The sequence below is a fragment of the Grammomys surdaster genome, unplaced genomic scaffold (genome assembly GCF_004785775.1).
Source record: "Grammomys surdaster isolate TR1022 unplaced genomic scaffold, NIH_TR_1.0 63, whole genome shotgun sequence".
In the NCBI taxonomy this organism is placed as follows: domain Eukaryota; kingdom Metazoa; phylum Chordata; class Mammalia; order Rodentia; family Muridae; genus Grammomys; species Grammomys surdaster.
Genome location: NW_021604565.1, coordinates 1,121,037 through 1,144,835, shown reverse-complemented (window position 1 = coordinate 1,144,835; position 23,799 = coordinate 1,121,037). Strand labels below are relative to the sequence as shown.

The 23,799-nt window shown below is 34.6% G+C and overlaps 1 protein-coding gene across 6 annotated transcripts in view; it reads left to right on the top strand.

The window, feature by feature from the left end:
• Positions 1-23,799, top strand: part of Ralyl (RALY RNA binding protein like) — a 682,097-nt gene that overhangs the window by 324,464 nt on the left and 333,834 nt on the right. The window lies entirely within an intron of this gene.

The window sequence follows — 23,799 nt, the reverse complement described above, 5'->3', positions numbered from 1 at the left end:
CCAGCATATTGCTCACATTTCGCAGTGTTTTGGGTAGCCTGCTTTGATAATAAGTCATAAGTACTAGAAGGAATATCTAAGCTTTGGATGAGCTTTCCCAAACAGCTCCTATTTTGTTTCCAGACCTTTTGACTAGACCATTGCCATATCCTATAATGTGACTATTGCTAATTATAAAATAAATAAACACTTTTACATAGATGATTCATGGTCTTAACTGCTATTAACATGGCTATTTAAGTTGTATGTGACAACTCTTTATAGAATAAAACACAATGAGGGGATAATGGGTAGCAATGGGAAGGATATCAGTATGTAATGAAGCTTCAACTTTCTGAAAGAATACCATAGTTTCACAATGTGATCATTTCTATAGGATGACCCAGAAGTACAGCTATTTTAATTTACTAGTTTCAAAGGCATATTAGTGAACAGTAAATTTGCTCAAAACTAACCAGTGAATTGTTTTCAGAGTGGAAGAGTCACTAAACCAATATGTCTTCAAAGAGTGAGTTCTTAGTTACCATGGAAGACAAAGGGATCAAGTGTCATATTTATTTTCTTGCTACCAAATCGTTGATTTTGGTTAACTTTTGTAATAATAATCTCAGTATTTGACACCCTTGTCACTACTCTTATAGGTGGAGTATTTCTCCATGACTATTGTCAGAATTACCCACAACACTTATTTAGGATTACAATATAACGATGGTCTAGATAGGTACTGTTTTGAGGAATAGTTTTAATTTTGCATGTGGCACACTTAGTGCTTAGAAGACAACTGGCCAGAGTCAGTTCATCTCTTCCTCACTGTAGGTCATAGAATTGAATTCAGACTGCCAGGATTGGGTGTAAGCACCTTTACAGGCTGACTCATCTCAGTTGTTCTTATATGCAAACTTAAACAATCACCCAAACACACACACAAACACAAAAATTGTACTCATACACACATAAAGACACACATATGCAAACACAAATCAATAAAGTGATACAAGTATTTACAGAATAAATTTGAAAGGAAAAAAGAATAAATTTGAATATATTTGTTTCAGCCTTCAGTCCTTGGGCTTTGTTTGGACCATGGCATGGTTTGGGGCAGGGTTGCTCCTTTTGCCTGACTAAAAAGACACTCAACAGTGAACACTGCCTGATGCTAACATTCACCACCAGAACTACCATGACAAGCATATCATTCTAATAGAAAATAAGTTCGCAAACTGATATTTTAGGGTTAACTAAAACACATCAAAATTGCAGAGTATTCATTTTAGCAAGCATTTGGGAGTCAATTGTGGCTTTATAGTGACCTTTAGCCATATATTTCCAGTGGAAACCCAAACTTGTCACTGTAGAAGGATGTTTTAGATATGTATTTCTATCTTGCAGGTGCCAAGTCCTTGCTGTCTTCATGCCAGCCAAGAGTTTAGCTGTAGACGTGTACGTTTGTGTTTTTGAATAGGTGGCATATTCATTTATTTTGCATCACAGCTTTCTCTTTGCAGGAAGTCTTTATAAGTTATCTTGCATGTTCTTAATTTTTATGTCATTATCATTATGTATAAAATTTACATGTTTCTTCATCTAACATTTTTTGTTGAAGTCATTGAGTAATATTTTCTGCTTACTCAGAAAAATAGCCAATAAGAAATGTATGTAACCTCTATACAGCCATAGAATATCTATAGTAAATATACCTAAAAGAAGAGTTGATACCATTTTCACCTTTTATGTTTCATTCATCCTTTTAATTTTAAGTTATTAACAAAATATAAATCTATCAGCTGTTTGAAATATATTTCTGGTGAAATAAATGTACATTTCATGCTGATTTAATTTTTTTGTGTAAACTACTATGACTTTAGATTCATAGAGTGAACAATTTTAGCTAATAATTTGAGCACAGGAAAATCTATAGTAAATCTGAAAATTCATTTATAATTACTAAATGAAGGACAATTGGACAAAAAGTTAACTGTTGAAAATTATTGATAAGTACAATAATATTTATTTTGGAATTTAGAAGATTAATGTTTGGAAGGGTTAGATATTTCAGCTTGGTTGAGGAAATGGTCACGTTTAACTTGGTAAAATCATGTCAAACTACGAAGCTAATTGCAGCCAACTATGAATGATATGAATGTATGACATATGTGAAGCAACAAGAATCCAGCAGGAGATGCTGAGGTTAAAGGAGCTGAGAGACTGGAGAAAAGGAGAAAGAACCTTGTACTTGAAGACTCATTGTCATTTTAAGATAAAACATTTTGGTCCTAATTGCATATAACATACAATGATCCTGGCCAACCTTTGCAGAAACTACTTAATGGGAGCTTTAATGAGAGCTTGTAACTTTGACACACATAAATTCAGATGCAGTCAAAGTGACTCTTGGAATGTTCATGAATAATGTTGTTTTCTGGATAAAAGGTAAGCACATTTTCCACCTCTCTTGTGAAATGGTTCTGATCTGAAGGAGAGAGAGTCCAAACATCTAACAGGCTGAGTTTTACTTTTATGTACAGCCAATAAGACCTACTTATGCTTCATAAACAATATACTAAACAGTTTATCAAAGCAAAATAAAATAAATAAATAATCAACAAGTAGTCTAGATACTCACTATTATCATCAACAAGAAGAAACAAGCTATGAAGGGTAACTATGGACAAAAACAATAGGCTCATTCTAGCTGCCAATGTAATGGCATCTTTTAAGGAATTGTCCATGACTATTATTTAGAATTTCAGACTCTCAATTGCAATCACAATTCCCACTAAATTTAAATACCTATTCCTCCTAAAACTAGCATTTCCCCCCAGAAAACTATCATATCTCAACTGGATTCCATTTTACTCTACAGTGAAAACCATTTTGCTTCAGGGTAACACTGGAGGAAAAACCACAGGATCAATTGCACCTGAGACTGAATTTGGCTTTCACACAGAGGATGCAATGGGCACAGGCCGAAAGTGAGTCAGCCCCACATGGAAGCAGGTCATTAGCCAGGAACTTGAGTGCTGAAGAGAGAGGTGCAAGTGCATCTGAGAACATTTAGAGATCTGGGAAGAATCCAGAGCTTGCTGTCCCTCCTTACTAAGGAGTGTTTTCACCCTTCTCCCAGGTTTTTGTTTCAGCAGTAAAATAATTTTCTTTTGAGTGAACATGAAGAGGAAGTTCTGAAATCCTAGGGAATTTATTGTGTTTAGAAGATCTTCCCCTTCTTCTTTCAGAAATGTCTTTTATCCCTTGAACTCAATAGTTTCAGCATTGCACGTTTATTAACATCTGGAAAAATCAATACTTCCTAACACAGGCTTCTCCTAAGAGTGATATATGCGCTGTCTATTACAGTTATTTTTGAGTGATGAAGTCTGGCTTATATGTAAATCTCAAAGAACATTGAGCATTTAGCAAAGAGAGTTCAATAGATACTGGTCAACAAAACAAAGCAGGACCAGGGTGGTTAAAGAGAGTGGACAAAGGTGAGTCACAGGGAATAAAGTTATTATGTTGGATGAATAAGTTCAAAAATCTGATTTTCAACATGAAAATTATAGTAAATAATATTGAAAAAATGGATATTTACCAAAAAAGTACTTTTACTTATTCTTATAACCTTGTTTCCTCTAGTATATGTATGTATTTTAAATGACAGTGGCTTAAACCTTTAAAATGATTTTAATCATAATAAAAAAGGCCATGAAGATCAAAATTCTTGTTGAAAATACTGGCATTAATTGTCAATTTTTTCCAGCTTATTATAATACATGATTCTAACTAGACATATTGTTGCACATATACTATATTTAAAATCCTGTGTAGAAAATACTAGCTCTGGTTGATGAAAATAGTATAATAAATACAAACAGATTGTTTTCTGTCATTTTTATTTTTAAAAGCTCATGAAAAAGTCCTTAGCTACTTTGACCACGAAAGAAGCTTCTGTGGAGTGAGAGATGGCTCAGCCATTGAAGGCTAGGCTTGCAACCGGAGACAGACAGCACCATGTAATGACAAAGTGTTCCCAATGCCTTTATCTATGAGCCTTTCAGGTTTCAGCCCACAGTCATTCTCTGATTACAGCAGACACATTTGTCTTTGTCCATTTCACTGCCCATTAAGCTACCCCCAGAAGCTAGAATTCAACTTAATTTGTTCATGTTTGCTTATCTATTCATCTTACATCAATGATTAAAATACAACCTCAACCAAGTTGCTGCTAGTTTTATGTCATACAATCTTAATCCTGAATGATATTTACGTCTTTAAAAAAAGAACCTTTTTATCTTCAAAACTAGTTTTATTATTTTGTGATTTTAGAGTTTTGTTGCACGCATGCATGTGTGAGTCTCACATGTACGCCAGGTGCAGGCTGTGGTCAGAAGAGGGGACTCTTATCCCTCGAATGTGGAGTTAAAGTTATGAGCTACCACATAGGTGAGAAACAAACTCAGGTCTTATAAAAGAGAAAGAATTACACATAAATGCTTAGGCATCCCACCATCTGACTTGATTTCTTAATCATTTTACTCATTGCAGTGCCATTGCATGAGGAAAATGAGCCTTCTCTGTCCAGTGAAATAAAAGCTTGTGCATCTCCTTTGCATCCTTGAGGTGGTCTTCAGGCATGCTGAAGGAAATCTCTGCTTTTAATGTTCTCAATCAAAAACATAGTTATCAATATTCACTTTGGATGCTGTTCAACACCTAGTCCACTGAAATTCGCTATTTGATATTTCTACCAGAGGACTGCACTGATTATACAGATTATTTCAGAGAGGCATAATTATGAGAGTGTTTCATTGATGAATACTATAACCAGATTTAGTTTATCCATGCCTCATTTAGTATAAGAAAGTCCCTAATCTGGTAAAATTAATTGTAGAATACTTTGAGCATTATGTTCTTCTAGCGTATGCTTATTGATTTAATGAGAATGAGGTAACAACTGTTTATTTTGAAAGATACAGATTACTTTATACTTCATGAACAGCATTTTAAAAACACAGCATTGATAACTTTGTAAACATATCAATCTTTAGCTTGATACCATCTCTTATTTATACAAACAAGTTCTTGAGGTACCTGTCTAAATTGACTTATCTGACAGGTTACTATGGTACCATGGCTTTTTATGAGGATGTAGCCAAGATAATCACAAAACTTTCCAGAGATTCAATCTGCTCCAGACCTAAAATTGCACCAGAGACTGTGAAGAACAACACAAAAGAGTTAGGAAAACAAGTGTCCCCTGGATTAGTATTAAGACATGCAGAAAGTTTTACCTAATGAGAAACATATTCTGGAAAGCAATGATAATCATGAGTGTCTTATGGTCCTAAGTGTACTGACAACTGTTTAACACAGGAATCAGGATGTCTCACATTTTGGATATGGTAGTGCTGATCTATATATCAAGGAAACCTGGAGCAGAGATACCTACCAACAGCCTGGGTGAAGACCATCTGGTCTTCCTCACTGGCCTATTCCAATCCACAAGGACAGATATTCAGATTATTTTGTCTGATTCTTTTAACAAAGTATGCTTGTGAATAAAGATAAAGACTTTTTTTCAATTTGTCCTTAAAGGGAAACTAGGAATAACAGGAAAACAAACAGACAGACAAATAAACAAGCAATATAAGCATTTATTAGGAAAAGGAGAAATGAGAGAATAATTAATAAACTACTCTATACAAAACCAGACTGAAATGGCAAAACAATTTAAACTTCAAAATTCAGCGAAGTAGTTAAAAGAAATAAATAGATAATGCTAAGTTTTATTGCCCAGAAATAACTAGAATAAAAGTAATTAAAGCACAGAGTGGAAATATTATAAGGTAAAATGCTAGAGGCAAAAGAAAGAAAGGTGGCATTGGGTGTGGGTGACATAAGCATCTGGGACAGTGGTATACAGACAGTGTAAGAATGGTTACAGTTGAAAATGTTTAATAAAAACGTGCTATCTAGAGTCACTAGGGAATTACAGATGTCATGAAAGCTTGCACTGTAGAGGAAGTATTTATTCTAATAAACGTCTGGAACATCAAGATTGAGGAAATGTCCAAAGTTTTCATGCAAAAATAAATTAAAAAAAAAATAAATAAATGTAAGAAGGTTGATCAGGCATTAGGCTTTTCCTCCAAAGCAGTAGACATTAAAAGGCAAAATGACTTTGGGCTAGAACATGGAAGTAGGCTCAGATATTTTGGTTATCCTGATAAACCCTTTGAAACATTGATCATGGGAGTGATCATGAGATTTTGTTTATTGCCTTGCTTGTTCCTTGACTATTTGCATCTACTGTATTGCTAGTTCCTCAATCTAGAACTGACCTGAATACTTTCATGTAATTCAAATGGTATAAAAGCAAAAAGGAGGAAGGAGATGGGATAGGGGGTTTCTAGGGAGGGCAAATGGGGAAAGGGGATAACATCTGAGATGTAAATCAATAAAATATCCAATTTAAAAAAGGCAATTGAATAGTATTTCTATTTATTGGAGGCCAGGGAGTACTTGATTATATCACTAATACCATTCATGAAAGCCCTGCTTTATGACCTCATCACCTCAAAGAACAATTATTTATATCTTAGACATTGGGATTTTAACATGGGTTTGGGAAATACACATTCATTTGCACAGTAAGATCTCCCACACTAATTCTATCATGATCCAATTTGTCAAAAACTATTGATAAGATAATTTGAAAAAAGCAATCTTAGTGATTCAGAACAGACTTAAATAAATAAGGCTATGATTAGGTGATGCTCTCAGCAAACAGAAGACAGCAGAGATTTGCACAATCTACTCATATGCTTGCATCAATATGTATGCCTGTTTGAATCTTAGTGGATAATGTTAGCTTGAGAAAAACTCACAATTCTTCAGAGTGAGTTTTAAATGTTTTTCAGCAAACCCAAGAAGGGGAAGGGAACAGTGGTAAATGGAAAACATTCTTCCTCAGGGAAGGAAAGAGATGGGAAGGAGACAGATGGGAGCATGTAAATCTCATCAATTCAGAGAAAGCTGTGTTAGTAGAGTTACTTATTAGAAGAAAAAAGATGTGTATAACTATTTTACTTCCAAAAAGAAGGAGATACAGGTGCTGAATTAGACAGAGGAAATTGGATAACCCACTTCTAGAGTAGAAAATGAAACAGAATATAGTGGTCATTAGTCAGTTCCCTATGCTGAACTCTCCAGGCAAAACCTCCTAAGTAAGTTGTGAACTTCCAGGTAAAAGCTTTAGTGCTGACTCACAGAACTGTATCAAGTCTTCTTTTAGGAAGTGGGATAACTTGGACGTTGTCAGTGCCTTTAAGGATTTACTGGTTAGATAGTTATCTTCAGAGTATTATGAATTCATAGAATAATCACTATAGAGGCCAGTTGTCCAGCTTATAAACAAAATTTGGTACTGTTGAGGTTTCTGATTGGCTTCTGAAATGGAGTCCAGTATTGCTTGAATCACTGTAAGAAACACACAGGCTAGGAATTTCATTCACTTGTCTAAGCACTCCCTGTAGTGCTGAAGGCCCTGGACTTAATTCTCACTACTTGCAAAGAGAAAAGATGAATAAAAATAAAAGAAAATGGCATGTTAAAGGATATAAATGACTTAAACTCTGAATGATTACAGACACCCCTATGTTTTGTTTTCAGGGGGCTACCTCTGATCGTTGGCCTTTTTCCAGAGTTTACCTTACGTGAAAGATTTTACATACAGAAAAGAAAAAGTATGCTTAGTCTGATTTTAAAATTATGTATATATATATATATATATATATATATATATATATATATATGATGTGTTCTCACATTGCTATGCAAAGATTTAATGATTTATGGTATTGGTTAAAAATAAACATCAGCATAGAGACTGTTTTGACTCATAGAAACCTTCTCTAGAATTATAATATGTGCATGAAGACCAAGGCAATGATTACAGTATTCTCACCCTGTTTTAGTTTTATTATCTATGAAATGGGAACAATGTAACCACTGGAAGAAGTTATGGGAACTCTGAGACAATCTCCTTCTTCAACTTTCAGTCAATCCCTACAGGGCAAACGGGTCAGAGAAGATAGGGAATGTCTGCAGAAGGGCTTTCTTAGGGCCAAGTTATGATGTAAATCCTAGTCAAGATATCTACTTTCAAAAAGAGGAGAAACAGTTTCTTTGTAGAAAACTGACCAAAGTCAATATAGCCAATTCAAGCAATGTTTCCAACACAATGTATAGAAGGGGCTTGATATGGACTAGAAAGCTGTTCATAGATAAGAAACCCAGGCAGGAAAGATGGCTCAGTGCAAAAGAGCATTACTGCTCTTGCAGAGAACTCTAATTCAGTTCCCAGCTCACTGATCCTTTCAACTTCAGGGATACACTAGTCCCTTCTGTCCATTTCAGGTACTTACATTAATATGCACATATACCCCAGCACACATGCATACATATTTGACACACACACACATACACACACACACACACACACACACACACACACTTATATATATATGTATAAGTATACATATATATATAAAATTGAAAGGAAATTAAATCATTTTTAAAAAGAAAACATTTTATTAATTCATAGATCTCCTATCTACCCCAGCAATTTTACCCAAGAATACAAAGCAAATATGAATGGATTCTATTTGATCTAAAGAGAACCTAGAGTTAAATCCCATGAAAGCTGATAAAAGAAGTAGAAGAGGGTTCACTGCTCCTGAGAGCTGTGTGTATAGGTGCCCTTTTTCAGGATTTTAACTGGTCTTGTGTGGAACCATTTTATCAAGACTTGCCTTTGGGTTCCAAAGGAAACTGGGAGAAATGCTGTGCTTTTTCTTAGAAATATCTGCAGAGTGGGGCTAGCTTAGCATTTCAGTGTAAGTAAAGTTTACCGATTAAATTGGGTAACATTTCTCCCTTAAGTCCCAGACATTGATATGGTATACTGAGCTTAGATCTTTTCTTTGTTGCTTTTATGTTCAGAAAATTGCTTCACTGGAAATAAACCTTCTTTTCCGTAAGTGGTAGTTAAAAAGAATGTTTTATGTGATGTCTCTAGGTTGTGGAAAGTCAAAGGATATAATTACTTGGCTTCAGTTACATTGTATTGGGTATATTTGAGCCATAAATTTTATTATATGTTTTGGAAAATTTTGTTTTATTTGGTTCAATTTTCATTATTATGAATAGTGGTTACAATATAAAATGATTTCAGAGAAGGATGCCAAGTATCTTCTTGCATTGAGACAGTGTCTCTTACCATCATGTCTTTTAAGACAAACTTTTTCTGCTAGCCTGGCTGGACATCCATCTCCTGGCATTAACCTATCATGTTCTACAAACTACAGCCATGCCTGACCATCACTGTCTTTTACCTGTGTGTTAGAATTTGAGCTCAGGTCATCATTGCTTACGAGGAAAGAACATTTAACAAATAAATCATTTCCCCAGCTCCTAAAAGTTTTATGTTTTTGAAACTTCAAATTTTTATAAAAACTTATTTGTAAGTGTTTCCAAACTAAGGACATAAGTATACAATATTAAAATAAACAATTTCCTCATATAAATTAAACTATAACATTGGTCATTTCTTTTTGCTTGCTATATTTCATGTTTGCAAAATTATTGTTTCTATCAATTATAGCTTCAGAATCATCATAATTAATGTAAAACTTGTACTGAAACATATTGAATATATTAAATATTTACTTTTCTTAGACATCCTAATACAAATTTTCCCCTGTTGGCTCATAGGTCCACTTCTATATTAAATTGATATGTTTTAGAAAGTGAGGGTGTGTTTAACACTTATAACTTAATCTCATCTCCCAAATGGTTACATCTCTTTTTTTAATCCACCAATAAGGACAATCTTCTTTTTTCTTTCCTCAAACATTTTCCATAACACACTACAAGTACTTGGAATTGAAGCCTTAACTACGCTTAGGTGTTTGTTTTCTGTCAAGCTCACTATGTGCACCTTCAGATTAGATAGGCAAAAGCCATGTCATTTTAAAGTTGGATATTTGAGGATTGCCATTACACAGTTTGCAGTAAAGTGATTGTTGGTTCATTTGTTCAGCTGACTGTTGATTGTACTGTTGGTGTAAAATAGTATGAGCTAGGGCAGATAGAAGAAAGTTTCACTGAGGGCAGACCTTGAGGGTGAGAATCTGAGCTGTTTCTGGTTGATCTGTCTGTTTAGTGCTCTGCCTTCTTTAGCTTGATGAGCTGTGTCCTTCAAGCTGTAAGCCCAAATAAATCTTTCGTGTATTGAGCTGCTCATTGTCGAGGTTTTGGTCACTATGATTCGAGACAGGAGCTAATGCACTCATTGCTCACTCTTTTTTCCCTTTCTGCTACAATTGATACTAGTTCCTCCTCTACCCTACTTGCAGACATTTTTCTAATCTCTTTGCTTTTGCTTTTCTTTATCAGGATTTTTTTTCTTCAAAATTTTGTAAATAATAGGAATTGCCTCCCAGTAAATGTATTGACAAGTAAACAATTGACAAAATGAAAGAAATATTTTCTAGATGCAACTTGCCCAAGCTGCATCAAAATCAATTGATACTCAGCAATAATTTAACTTTGGTTTGAAATAGTTGTTCAAAAGCCAAAATATTAGATGTTTGTTCACATAAAATAATCCTGTTTACACATTTTAAAGTGTTATTTCTTTGTGTCCATGTAAGTTATTTATATGAATGTAAAAGCAGGGCCTTGCTTTGTTCAAAGTCAGAGTCCCTTTGTTAGCTTGCTTTTGTAACTTCCGTTTATAAATTTGCCTTACAATTTTATTGTACTTATGTTTTTTACTTTAAATAAGACTTCAGACCTAAGACCTCAACAAACCTCTTACCTGGCAGGTTTATTTATTTACTTATTTAATGATTTTTATTTTTATTTTTTGAGTTTTTTGAGACCTAAGCTATATGCAGGAATGGACTCTATGGAAGTAAGATCAAGAAGGCTGGAGTAAAATTATATATCTGAACTCACTACACAGTACAACTGATGAAGATGCTGATTTTGATACAACATGGATTTTATCAACAGCTTCCTTGTTAGCTGTCTGGAGGTTAGCTGGTACAACTGTATCCCTTTGTCGTCTTGCTTTGTGCTGATTTTCCTAATGACTACATTTACATAGCTTAAAGACTTCCATATTTTGTCTCTGCTAAAGGATCCCACACAACTACACTTAAGATCTCATGCTATTTGAATCTGATGTGGAGGAAGTAGTAAGTACTTTAAATCGATTGGTAAGTCATGTCATGAGTGTGTGAGAGATAAACCTCAGAACCAGGCAGAATCCTGTCATCTCAGTGAAGTTTCCAGTATGTATTGGTCCAAGGCAGGCTACAAATGAACATAAAAATAAAAGGAAAGTTGTAAGGGTTCCGTATGTAGTTCAGTAGTAAAGTGGTTGATTAGAAGCATGAAAGCATATGCTCAACACCCCACCTTCTAAAAACTAAAATTGCTACTACTTCAATTATAATTTAAGCAGTGGCCCAATCCACAGTACTTCTTTTAGAGCTTGGGCAAGTATGTCTCATACACTGAGTACAAAGTTTTAATCTGTAAAAAATAACCTGACAGGTTTAAGTAGACACAAGGGACTAAGGAAGTTTTGTTGCAGTTTAAGCTTCCCCACACCAAATGCTTTATCACCTAGCAGGTCATTGGTAAAACAGGAGTTACCATGACAAAGAAAACAGCATTGCAGAGCCTTGGTCAGTGTTCCAACAGAGCTTAATGCTATATCACTCAGGTTGGGACTCTCAGAGAAATAGCTTTCGGTATGTTCAGAGAATTTGATCTGTTCAGAAATGAGGTTCAGCATATGTAATAGTACTCTGATATTAAATAAGGTATGTACAAGAATTCCAGTTCAGACTGGAATCAGGAATTCTGAAAGATAAATAATGTGTTAGCCAGTATCAGATTCCTTTGATATATATGTTGATTGTCACTAGTGAGATCTTTTAAAACTCTAAAGCATGATTGTAATGCAAATTGCTAAATTTTTCTCTAGGCAAGAAAACAAGATATCCCTAGAGATTGAGTAGTAATTTATATCTTGTGTATAACCAATAGTCTATGTAGACTTTAGGTCCAATCAATAGGAGGGAATAATTCATGTCTAGTACTAAAAGTCTGATCAACTGATCTTGGCTGTTTAAGGCTTGAAACCTAGGTAAGAACCTATCACATCCAGTTTCCTTCCTATACTATAATAATTTCTAATTACATGCCCTTACTAATTACTTACCCTTAGGCGCACAGATATGTATAGCTCTTGCCTCCCATCAAGGATGCTTCTTTATGCAGCAAATAGAGACAATTATAAAAAGTTACAGCTATAATAATGCATAGAACAACTGACCATGTGAGTGCCCATTCCCACATAACACAAGCCCTACACCTAACGATCAGGAGACATAATAGGGGAAGAGGAATAGATATTGTGAAAACCAGAAGACTAAAACATCTGCTGTGAAATTTTAACTTCTGTAAATGATAGGGAAAACTCAATATTGTGGTTCCCTAAAGAAGACCTGAATAATAGAAATACCAGTTGAGATTATAATATATTTGGGAAAATCCCACAAGGCCCCACTCCTAAATAAAGAACTAAAGGCAATTCATGATGGTTGAAAGAGGGCAAAGCAGTCCTCCCCAAGGCTGAGACCCTTAAATGGATGTCTTATACCAAAAGTCCTATAGCTTTCATAAGAGTAACACTAAATGAACATATCATGATACATTTATATATAGTTATTATATATAGTTCATATATATGTATATATACATATATATGTAACAATAATAAAGAGAAGGAAATAGCAAAATTGAGAGGGAGTTGGGGTTTTAGGAGGAATTGAAGTTGCAAGAAGGAGGAGAGATGATGTAACTACAATAAACATATATGAAACAAAAAATGAAAGAAAGAAAGAAACCTGTTCATTGGTGTGACTGTGATTAAAAAAACAAACCCCAGACACTGGGTGTCTTAGCCACAGAAACTTTTCACAATGCTTTAAGTCAGAAGTCTGAGAGGAGAGTACAGGCATTGTCAAGTTTTAATGACTTTGATGACAGCTCCCTTTCAGGTTGAGATGCTATTGCTGTATGTTTTGAACAGCAGAGTACAGAAAATTATCAGAACTTTTAAGAAGACATTTATGTCATCATGATCCAAAAATATCCCAGATGTCCTCTTCCAGTCACTATCACATTGGAGGTTAGAATTTCAAACAAAATAATTGTGTTGTGTACAAACATTAAGCCCATGCTATTCTTCCACACACTCTTTTTTATTGGTTATTTTATTTATTTACATTTCAAATGTTATCCCCCTTCCATGCTCCAAACTCTTAAATTTATGTTCAATTTGCATGCAAAATCCATTCCATCCCAAGAATTTCAAATCTTAGCCCACCTGAGCTGTAATTCTGGAGTGTCAACATTGTTTTACTCAGAGGAGGGGCCTGCCCCATACATCATCATGACCTATTCTCCTTCTGAGACCCTGCCTTCTACTGGTACACATTGAGGATTAGGATTTTAAAACACCAGTGGTAAATGGTAAATGAACACACTCATTTAATCAACACTGTATTTGAATGTGTATTTTCAAATGAGAGGGACTGGGAGTCATGGTAATTCAGGTTCATTTTGTTAACTTTGCAATTTACTTAACACTATGAATCTTAAACAATTAAAGCAATCTTTCTGAGATTCTTTAATTTTGCATCTGTAGAAAGCTGTTGAGTCTACATAGCTCAGAGGATTGTTAATATTAAATAATGTATTTAAAACAGAACAAAACAAAACACAATACCACTGGTTTTCTCTTTTCTTCTCTCTTCTACCCCCAAAGTAATTAAAGATGAAAAGGATTAATTGCCTTGTGCTTTAGTACATTGAACACAAAAGCAATTCATCTGAATTTGGAAAAAACTCAGTCACTTGGCCACCAGTGGCTACTGATAATGGGAGTACTGTGGTGTCTGTAATTTCACAGGGGCCATTAGATGATAAGCCATTTGGATGTCTTTATAAAAAGAATGAGGAGCTTGAGCTACATAGAACATCTCCTGCTTTCTTATGCTCTGCTCTTACTTTTCACTTCCTTAAGAAAATGCTTCTGAATAAGAACCCTCTCAAAGTCCACCCTAATGATGTTCTGCCAGTCAGCTGCTCAGAAGGACAGTCAAATATGTGTTTACACTGTGAGAGATTCACGAGGTGGAGGGAATGTAGGAACTGAGGGGGGATAAAAGCAATTTAGTGGGCTATTTTCCAAAATTAGAAAAAATTAAAGACTGAATGGCTAATTATCTTAGAAAGTTATAACAAATCCAAAAATCAGTTTTCTGTCTTTAAATTGCTACAGAAACTGATTCTTTTGACGTATATGCTAGATTTTTTCAAGATATTGGGAGCTCTGGTTTTTGTTTGTTTTTTTGTTTTCTTTATTTGTCTTGTATTTGCTCATCACTTAATTTATTACAAATGTGTTTTGAGTCTCTGGTGTCTGTTTAGAGGTTCAGATGGTTATTTACCAAAAGATGTAATGTAGACAGGTTTATTTTCATCAGTATTTTAAAATGTACAGTGTGACTTCTGTGCTTTAATTATCCAACTCAGTGAAGGAATACTGTAAGGCAGCTGAGTTTTGATGTACATGACCCCACATTTTGGTGTTATATAATAATATGTATTATAAATTTGGGTGGTAGTATTAACCTTTAAAAACTGTAATGAATACTAGGGAAATAATCTTTTCTTCTATTGAAACTATTGGGCTTTCTTAGGTCATATTTGCCCTCCTCTTGAAAATACTGAAAAAAAAAAGAAAAAAGAAAGAAAAAAAAGAAAATACTGCAGTCATACTACATCATAAGCCAATGTAATTTTGAATCCACAGTTGCATTCAATTTTCAAAGTGGCTGTGTTCGTTCATTTGTCTGCCAGATTCTCCCATATATTTTCTCTGAAAATTTTCTACCTACCAGTGTCATCTTCTAGGAAGATCTCTTTCCATTCTGCATTCACAATGGATGAGGGTAGAGTCACTTCTCAGAAAATTCTAATTAGTGGCGTGAGTACTGGCTACACCATTGCTTGCTCTCATTTCCTCTAAGGATTTCATAGTTCAAGAGATGTCTTTACCCATTACTTTCAAAGACTTGATAAACTGATATATTCTGTAAGAGTTCTTCAGGGCTGAGAAAAACCTAAACCACAATAATTCTCAAAATATTTGAACCATGGAAAGCCATATTGCTAATATTAATATATTTGGGATATTGTAGTTTAAACCACATTTCCATTTGTTTTTCTATTTGTGTAAATTTTGGGTGTTTGTCATTGAAGTATCTCCAATGTACCCAGAGTTTCCACTACTGAATTCCTTATTTCTGGTAATTTTGCTTCAACTTGACTCTTCTATGTACTTTTCATACCTTCATTATTTTCATTTACTTTAAGTCAACTTTTACAGTCTCCAGTTATTCTCTTATATTTATGTGTCTTTACTTAATGGATTGTGATGCTCAGTAGAGTATTCTAAGGATCTTGGTAGTCAGATTAGTGTACATTTACTATATATTATCAACTTATATTGCTGTCACTGCATCCTATTGAGTTTGTGTTCTTTTCACCCATATTTGGATTTAATTTGAGAAGTAATTTACTTGCTTGGTAGTTTATCTTGATTGTTATCTGTAGACTCTCAGGATGAACTATGTTTATGCTCTAACTGAAAGTAGTTCTTATTTCCTTAATGTACTGGATGTTTACTATCTGTCTAATGGATACTCCAGGCTCCTGTGAAATCTAGTAATCATTAGACGTTTATTCTATATTCCACACTTTTTTACAACCTAGAATTCTTAAGGATTTCTGTCCACAACATTAGGCTTAGAGACACACTGACCCTGATAAACAGCTTGAGGCACACTTCTGGATCCCCTTTACCAAGTTACTCCCTTCATCTGATCTTTGCCCCATGTTCTACCTGTCTCAGCCTCAGTTTTTCCTAGTGTGTATTCTAAATTTCCATCTAAGAGAGCTTCTCACCTCTGCCTTCCAACTTTGCCTGTATTGCGATCTGGATGTAGCTTTTGATATAACGTAGGGATGGCAATGCCAAGAATAATGCACATGTTCCCTCCAGTTTTTTTTCAGTCTTCCTGGTGTTGTTACACATATATTGTGCAGGTTTAGAGTTGTTTCTGAAGTTGTAGCAAATAAATGTGATAAGATTTCCATGCCTAACATTAGTAGTAATGTTTATTTTTCATATTTTTAGCTTTTAACAAAGATACTTAGATATTTTTTCATTTTATTTATCAAAGCAAAAGTCATGATTTTCATCATGTTCTTATTGTCAACCCCACCACCACCAAAATTCAATAATGACTGTTTCTGCATCACATCAAGTAAACCATTCACCTCTGAAACACAGAAACTTCTCGTTATTTGCATTTAGTATTTCAATTGTCTCAGGCTCTCTTTTCCTTGAGTACCTGCATGGTAGATTTATTTTGGTACTTTTGACTGTGACTTAGATAGAAAATATCTTTCATGATAGTATTACCATTTATTCCTGAAACAAATCAAGTCTTGTTTCATTTATTCAAGTACTAGTGACTCTTCCATTAAAAAGCTCATATCTACTGCATGGATCTAAGTCACAACTAAGCATATTTAGAGTCAAACATACACTTAAGATGTGGGATAATACATGTTTAGTTTTAAAACCACTAACATATATCCTCCTTATTATAAGTTCTAGACACAATTGTTCTTCTTTAGTTTGCTTTTCAGGATAAAATTTCCTGGAAACAATTTACCATACGTTTGAAGGTCTCACTGATGTTCAATGAGAGTTGAGTGTAGTGCGGGAGGTAGACAGTTTCATCAATAGAGGATTACTGTTTGGGGATTTATTTTGGTGGTATGGTGAAATCCCCTTCGTTATTGACAAGTGTATCAGTGAAAGCCTTGTGCTGCGATAGACTCAAGCTGTTGCACATCCTTTCTACTAATCAGGTGAGCGGTGGGCAGGGATTTTTTTTTTCTTACTGCACTTTCTAAATATCTGGATGAGTGATTTCAGCTGTCTAAGTCTAGCAGTTGCTTAATAGAGCTAATAATTGGAGAGAGTTGCAGTTTTGATTACCTTCCAACTTTAGAAAGGAAACATTGTACGTAGAATCATTGGTTATTCTATCATACTTTCTCTTAATTGAAAAGCAGCAAGAACATCTACAGTAATTTATTCAGTCATTAATATTAAGGAAGAAAGTGTCTCATATTTTATTCTATATGTTACTATGAGGAATAATGTATTTGGTGATAAAATCATTTATTATAAGAAAAAATTGGTACACCTTTCTCCAATAACCTACATTATGATTAAAAAAAAATTCCCACTCATTAAAGTCTATTAGTTTTGGCAATGAATGTGAGCAAGCTCATATATATCACCTATGAAATTTATGTTATTTTCTGCTGCATCCAAGAAATATAAACAATCCCAGAAATAAGCACTAAACAATAATATGAAAAGATTGTGAGTATAGAAAAGACATTTTAAAATATGCATATTGATTTTCATAAACAAAATGCAATTTCATAGTTAAATATTCATATTTAATTTCAGAAAACACAAGAACATATGCCTGGAATTCAGAAAAGTAGTAGCAAGTTTTGTTTTTGTTGTTTTTGTTGTTTTTGAAGACAAATCAGTGACTGAATTTGAATGGGAGATGTGTTTGCTTTGTGACCCAAACTGATACCTCAAGGTGCACCCTTCCTCTTCAGGTTGACACAATACTGAAGAAGCAATGCTTGTGGCCATGATCATGGTCCTCAGAGTCAGCTTGAAGGGGATCCAATTTTTTTTCTGTGTAGCATTGGTCTCATATCATTTACCTATATATAAAAGGAAAGCAATCACACTTTCTACTTTATAGCATTTCTTGTCAAGACATGTATTTCAATATGGTATGTGTGTGTGTAAATACATAAAGAGATGATAGATGGTAGATACAGCTTGAGATAATGCCTGGCATAAAGTTAGATTGTAACCCTTCTGTAGTTGCTGTGGAAGTAACATCTGACCTTTCCACAAATAGATTTTACTTGCCTAATCCCCAGACCTCAAGGACACCTTCACACTACTGTAGACTGTGGTCTTTCATAGTCGTAGGTAGCACTCCTGGTCAGTGTGCTTTCTAGTCCCTGTTTTTTTCCTCAATGCAATTCTACATTTCTGTCTTCTCTTTCACTGAATGTGTGACTGTACATAAAAACTGACAGGTGTTTTCCCAGAGGTGACACCAAATGCTTCACACTGCTGTTATCTGACAGGTTTCAGGTCTTTCTGAGGAGAACATCTGAAGGAAAGGCCATCAGACAAGCAAGGCAACAGTTGCACTTGGCATAATTACATACTTCCTCCAGGGAAGGAAACAGTCAGTCTCTTCCTTTTTAGTCAGACTGACACTATCACCTCTTTTGCAAGGTGCATCCACTAAGTTAAAATGGTTGATTGACTGAAGCTAAGGAGGAAAGGCTAAATGTCAGATTTTTCAGATGAGCCCAGTGACAGCTCTGTAGCAGCCTGGCAGGTGCAGTGAAGTCTAGAATTAAAACAGACAGAGGAATGTTGGGCAATGAAGGATGTGTGTGACAGCTGGCAGGAGAAGAAAATAACCTGTGGTCAGAACATAGATTAGGAATTGAAACACCTAATTGTGGGCTAATCTTAGTTTACAGGAACAGCTCAATCTTTAATAGGAACACTACTACAATTTTGCTGAAATAATAACTTCTTTTATTTGCTTTTAATTTTAAGTTTGTTTATTTTTAAAACTTTCATACATGTGTTCAATATATCTCAATTTTATCAACCCCTAATGCCTACTGCAACTTCTGCATGAACCCCATAGTCAGCCTCCAGCTGTCATTTTATGATTTTTATTCATGTATTTAATGTTATAATATGTAATACACTGAGTCAAATAAGACCATATGCATGAGGGCATTGGAATTCAGGAACCTACCAGGAGCTATACTCTTAAAGAAAAATTACTCTTATACTTCCCACAACCACCAACTGTTAGTCATTCCTTAGCTAAAGGACAACTTAGTTAAAATCACGACTGCTGGAAATTTTAACTTTAGCTTCATCTTGTCCAGATAACCATAGACGCTCCTTCATGTGGACATAGTCATGTCATGCCTGCAGAACATTCTCCCCATCTTCAGGATGACATTCTTTCTGCTTCTTCTTTAGAGATGGTTCCTGAGCATTGAGTGTATTTTGAATTAGAGGTCCCATCTAAGGCTGAAGAGTTAATGCAGATTTCCTTTAAACACTATCTGTGCAATAAGAAGCTTCTCTGACCAAGAGTATGAGCCCCAAAAGCCTGTGGATATTGACATAAATATTTAGAAGGCAATTGGAAAACAACTATTTTAAAAAAAAATCAATAGGTTTTCCTCTAGGGTTTGTGACTTCCCTAGCCATGGATTTTAAATTGATTTAATAATTTTTCAGTCGTCTTTTAAAAATTTATTAATGTCTTAAAGTGTTGAAATTTGTCCAAAGATCATACAACTTCATGGATTTTTACTAACCTATTCTCTGCTTTAAATGGCAGAAAAATAAGCTATAAAAATAAGGAACAGGTTATAAAACAAATAAATGTAAAACAAATGAAACTTAAAGTACATGCAAGATATTGTTATCTAATTTTTTAATATAAACACAAATAATATATTTTGAAAATCATTGTTCTAAACAGAACAATAAATATAGTAAAGAAATGCCCTTATTTGGCTGAAATGTGGTACCTTGTAGGATACCATCACCTCTTCCATATAGAATGTTTCCAACATCAAGCTTTTCTCAACTTAATTTGAAATTCAAAAAAGATTGAAAGACATATTTGAACCACTTGTGTTAGAGAAATAATTAAATCAACTAAAATTAGTCTCCTTGCTTTTCATAATTTTGAAATTGTCAGGTGAAGAGTATTAACTTTATTCTTTCCTTTATTATTTCATTAATTTCTAATAGCTTTCCTAGACCCATGTGACTTCAACCCAGTGTTTTTCTATAAAGATGTAAGCCAGAGAGCTAGATATTCTAAGAAAAATAAGTTAGATTATGTTAGATAAATAATGTTTATAGTGCATTTCATTAAACCTACTACCTAAACACTTGCCATTTTAACACAGATCCATACAAAGCTGTTGAAGTGATATTAAACATGTTATTATTTCAATTGTTAAGCAAGTAATAAAACACTATTAAGGTTTTCACATTTTTTAAGTTTTGGAACTTCTGTGTACATTTTCCTTACAGAACATTTTGATGCTCACCAAGCATTTCAGTTCATCAATAGCTAAACGTGAATAATACCATTTATAATTTACTTTCACCATATTCGTTTACTCATTATGTAATGAACTCACAGATTCCTCTGTTTTGACAATATCAATTCCATATAAATGTTAGCTATCCTTAGACATAACTCAGAGATTTCATTTTTACATGGAAGTCTGATATAAAGCTTACTACATGGACAGGTATTGCTTCAAGGATTTATATTGGCTAAGACATAGAAAGAGCCTTGTAGAGGCATTAGCAAACTGAGAATGTTTGATAATTTTTTAAAGTATCTTTGAGGACTGTTATAAGAATGATAAATCATTTAAATTCAATTTCCCTGACTTCTACATTTTTGACTTTATTTCATTACTTGAATTTTCTCACCCTCTTCTTTAATCTAATAAAAATAAGATTAATTCCAAAATATGAGATTAATGATATTAAGTGAAATTATTAATATAAAATATGAGTCATTGTTTCTGGTACATAATAATCAAAGAATTTATACATTTTTTCCTGAAATTTTAGCACAAATTTTTAACATTTATCTATTATAATGAATAGAGATAGTAAATATTCTAGCTTAGTTTTGGTATGTGTTAATATGAAGATTATCATTGTATGTGAGAGTGTTCTAGGTGTTATAACTGTCGCTGAGTTAATCACCATATTTTATTTGAATGATCCTACTGGACACATAGGTGTCTCTTCCTGTTAACTGCAGCATGTATATCCTCCTAGAGCTGCATGCATGCCGCCTAGAGGTGTAGAACCCCCTCAAATACAGGAGAATACGTTTTTAACGAAGGTATACAATTATCTGTGTTTCCATGCAGATCTCTAAATATGCTCTCAGAAGACCATGTGTGTTATTGTAATAGTAAAATATAGATTCATATCACAGTTCACTAGGCATCTATTGAAAGTATTTGTAGTTAAATAAATACAATTGTGAATATTGTTGTCTGCTTACGTGACTGATTCTTACTTTAACGTACAACAGAGCTTAATCAAAAATTTTCATGTGTGTATTCAAATAAACTGTAGCATTTTCTAGTGGTTATGAAATTGCTGATGGATTTTCTCTTCATGCATGTTTAAAACATAGTTCTATCTTCCAATAACGGTAATCAGATATTAAAATTGGTTAACTTTATATGGTTGAATTTATATGCAGCTGCTGTTATATAAAACAAAGAGGTTTCTTTTTTTTTAAATTTTCAGTATATTTTCTAAACACAGCAAAGGCATATATCCATGAAGACCCATATCATGTCATTAACAGTGTTCCAGCTATTTCTAACTAACGTACATTCCAGTTAATAATGGAATTGGAATAAAAGCTTCTGGCCTGCCATTTGAGTAAAATCTTACTCTTGTTGAAGACCTTCCCAGACATCATTTAGTTGCATGATTTCTTTGTTTTGCATTCTTGGGAATATGTCATAATTTCAGGGATTGGTTAGCCCAAATCAATGACTAACATCATGCTATTTGTAAACTTTTCATATTAGAGAATAGCTCTTTAATTACTTTCAATTAATTTTAAAAATACCAACACAACTTTGAGATTCTGTTTCAAAAACTTAGTATTAATGAGATTTTAGAAGACTTTCATGAAAATCGGTTATTTAGAGAAGGTAAGAAGAATATTTTGCTATAGTATTTGCTTAGTAAAAACTCTTCCTATCTACTTTGAAGCCTTAAGTTAACTTTAGTTTGTTTTATATTTCTGGAGCACTGGACATCCAGATAGCAGGATTTTATCATATAATCGAGGATACACATTCCTAGGAGGTTAAAATATCTTGCATTATTAAAATCTTGCAATCATATTGGAATATAATTAATTGTTGATTCATCAATGGGATAGAGACTTGGAAATGATGCAGTTATTAGCCAATGATCTTCCATTTGAAAAGATTAATGCGCCTCTGGGCTGGAGCAGACACAGAGACGGTCTGCTCCCGTCCTGTTGAGAAACTGAATCCTGAGTCATCCAGGAGCCACTGCACTCAGAGCAGCTGGTAAGAACTCCATCTCACTCCCTAAACCCCAGAGATAGATCGGGGAGCCAGGGACATCCAGGGCACAGCAGCTACCCAAACCCCGCCCCTCCGGAATTCCACTTCCCTTCTGCTCCTGCCTGGTCCTCTGGGCTGGAGCAGACACAGAGTCGGTCTGCTCCTGTCCTGTTGAGAAACTGAATCCTGAGTCATCCAGGAGCCACTGCACTCAGAGCAGCTGACACAGAGTCGGTCTGCTCCTGTCCTGTTGAGAAACTGAATCCTGAGTCATCCAGGAGCCACTGCACTCAGAGCAGCTGGAGCCACTGCACTCAGAGCAGGTGAAACTGAATCCTGAGTCATCGAGGACCCACTGCACTCAGAGCAGAAGGATTTCCAGATCCAAGAGGTGGCCTGAGTCCCAGGAGTTATTCCACCCAGGAGATTAGGAGCATAAGACCACAGAGACCTCTGGACTCTGAGGAGCTCTGCAATAAGCAAGATAACTGGAAATACAGACTCCAGTTCTACACAGTGAGGGCAGGTACCACTAGAGTTAACCAGATGGCGAAAGGCAAGCGCAAGAACATAAGCAACGGAAACCAAAGTTTCTTGGCATCATCAGTGCCCAATTCTCCCAATATAGCAAGCCCTGAACACCCCATCACACCTGAAAAGCAGGATTCAGAATTAAAATCACTTCTCATGATGATGATAGAGGATTATAAGAAGGAATTAAGTAACTCCCTTAAAGAAATACAGGAGAGTACAAGTAAACAGATAGAAGCCCTTAAAGAGGAATCACAGAAATCCCTTAAAGAAATGGAAGAAAACACAAAGAAGGAATTAAACAAAAACATTCAGGATCTGAAACTAGAAATAGAAACAATAAAGAAAGCTCAAAGGGAGACAACCATGGAGATAGAAAACCTAAGAAAGAGATCAGGAGTCACAGACACAAGCATCACCAACCGAATACAAGAGATAGAAGAGAGAATCTCAAATGCAGAAGATACGGTGGAAAATATTGACACAGTTGTCAAAGAAAATGCAAAATGCAAAAAACTCCTAACTCAAAACATCCAGGAAATCCAGGACACAATGAGAAGACCAAACCTAAGGATAATAGGTATAGATGAGAATGAAGATTCCCAACTTAAAGGGCCAGTAAATATCTTCAACAAAATTATTGAGGAAAACTTCCCTAACCTAAAGAACAAGATGCCCATAAACATACAAGAAGCCTACAGAACACCAAATAGACTAGACCAGAAAAGAAATACCTCCCGTCACATAATAATCAAAACATCAGATGCACAAAACAAAGAAAAAATACTAAAAGCAGTAAGGGAAAAA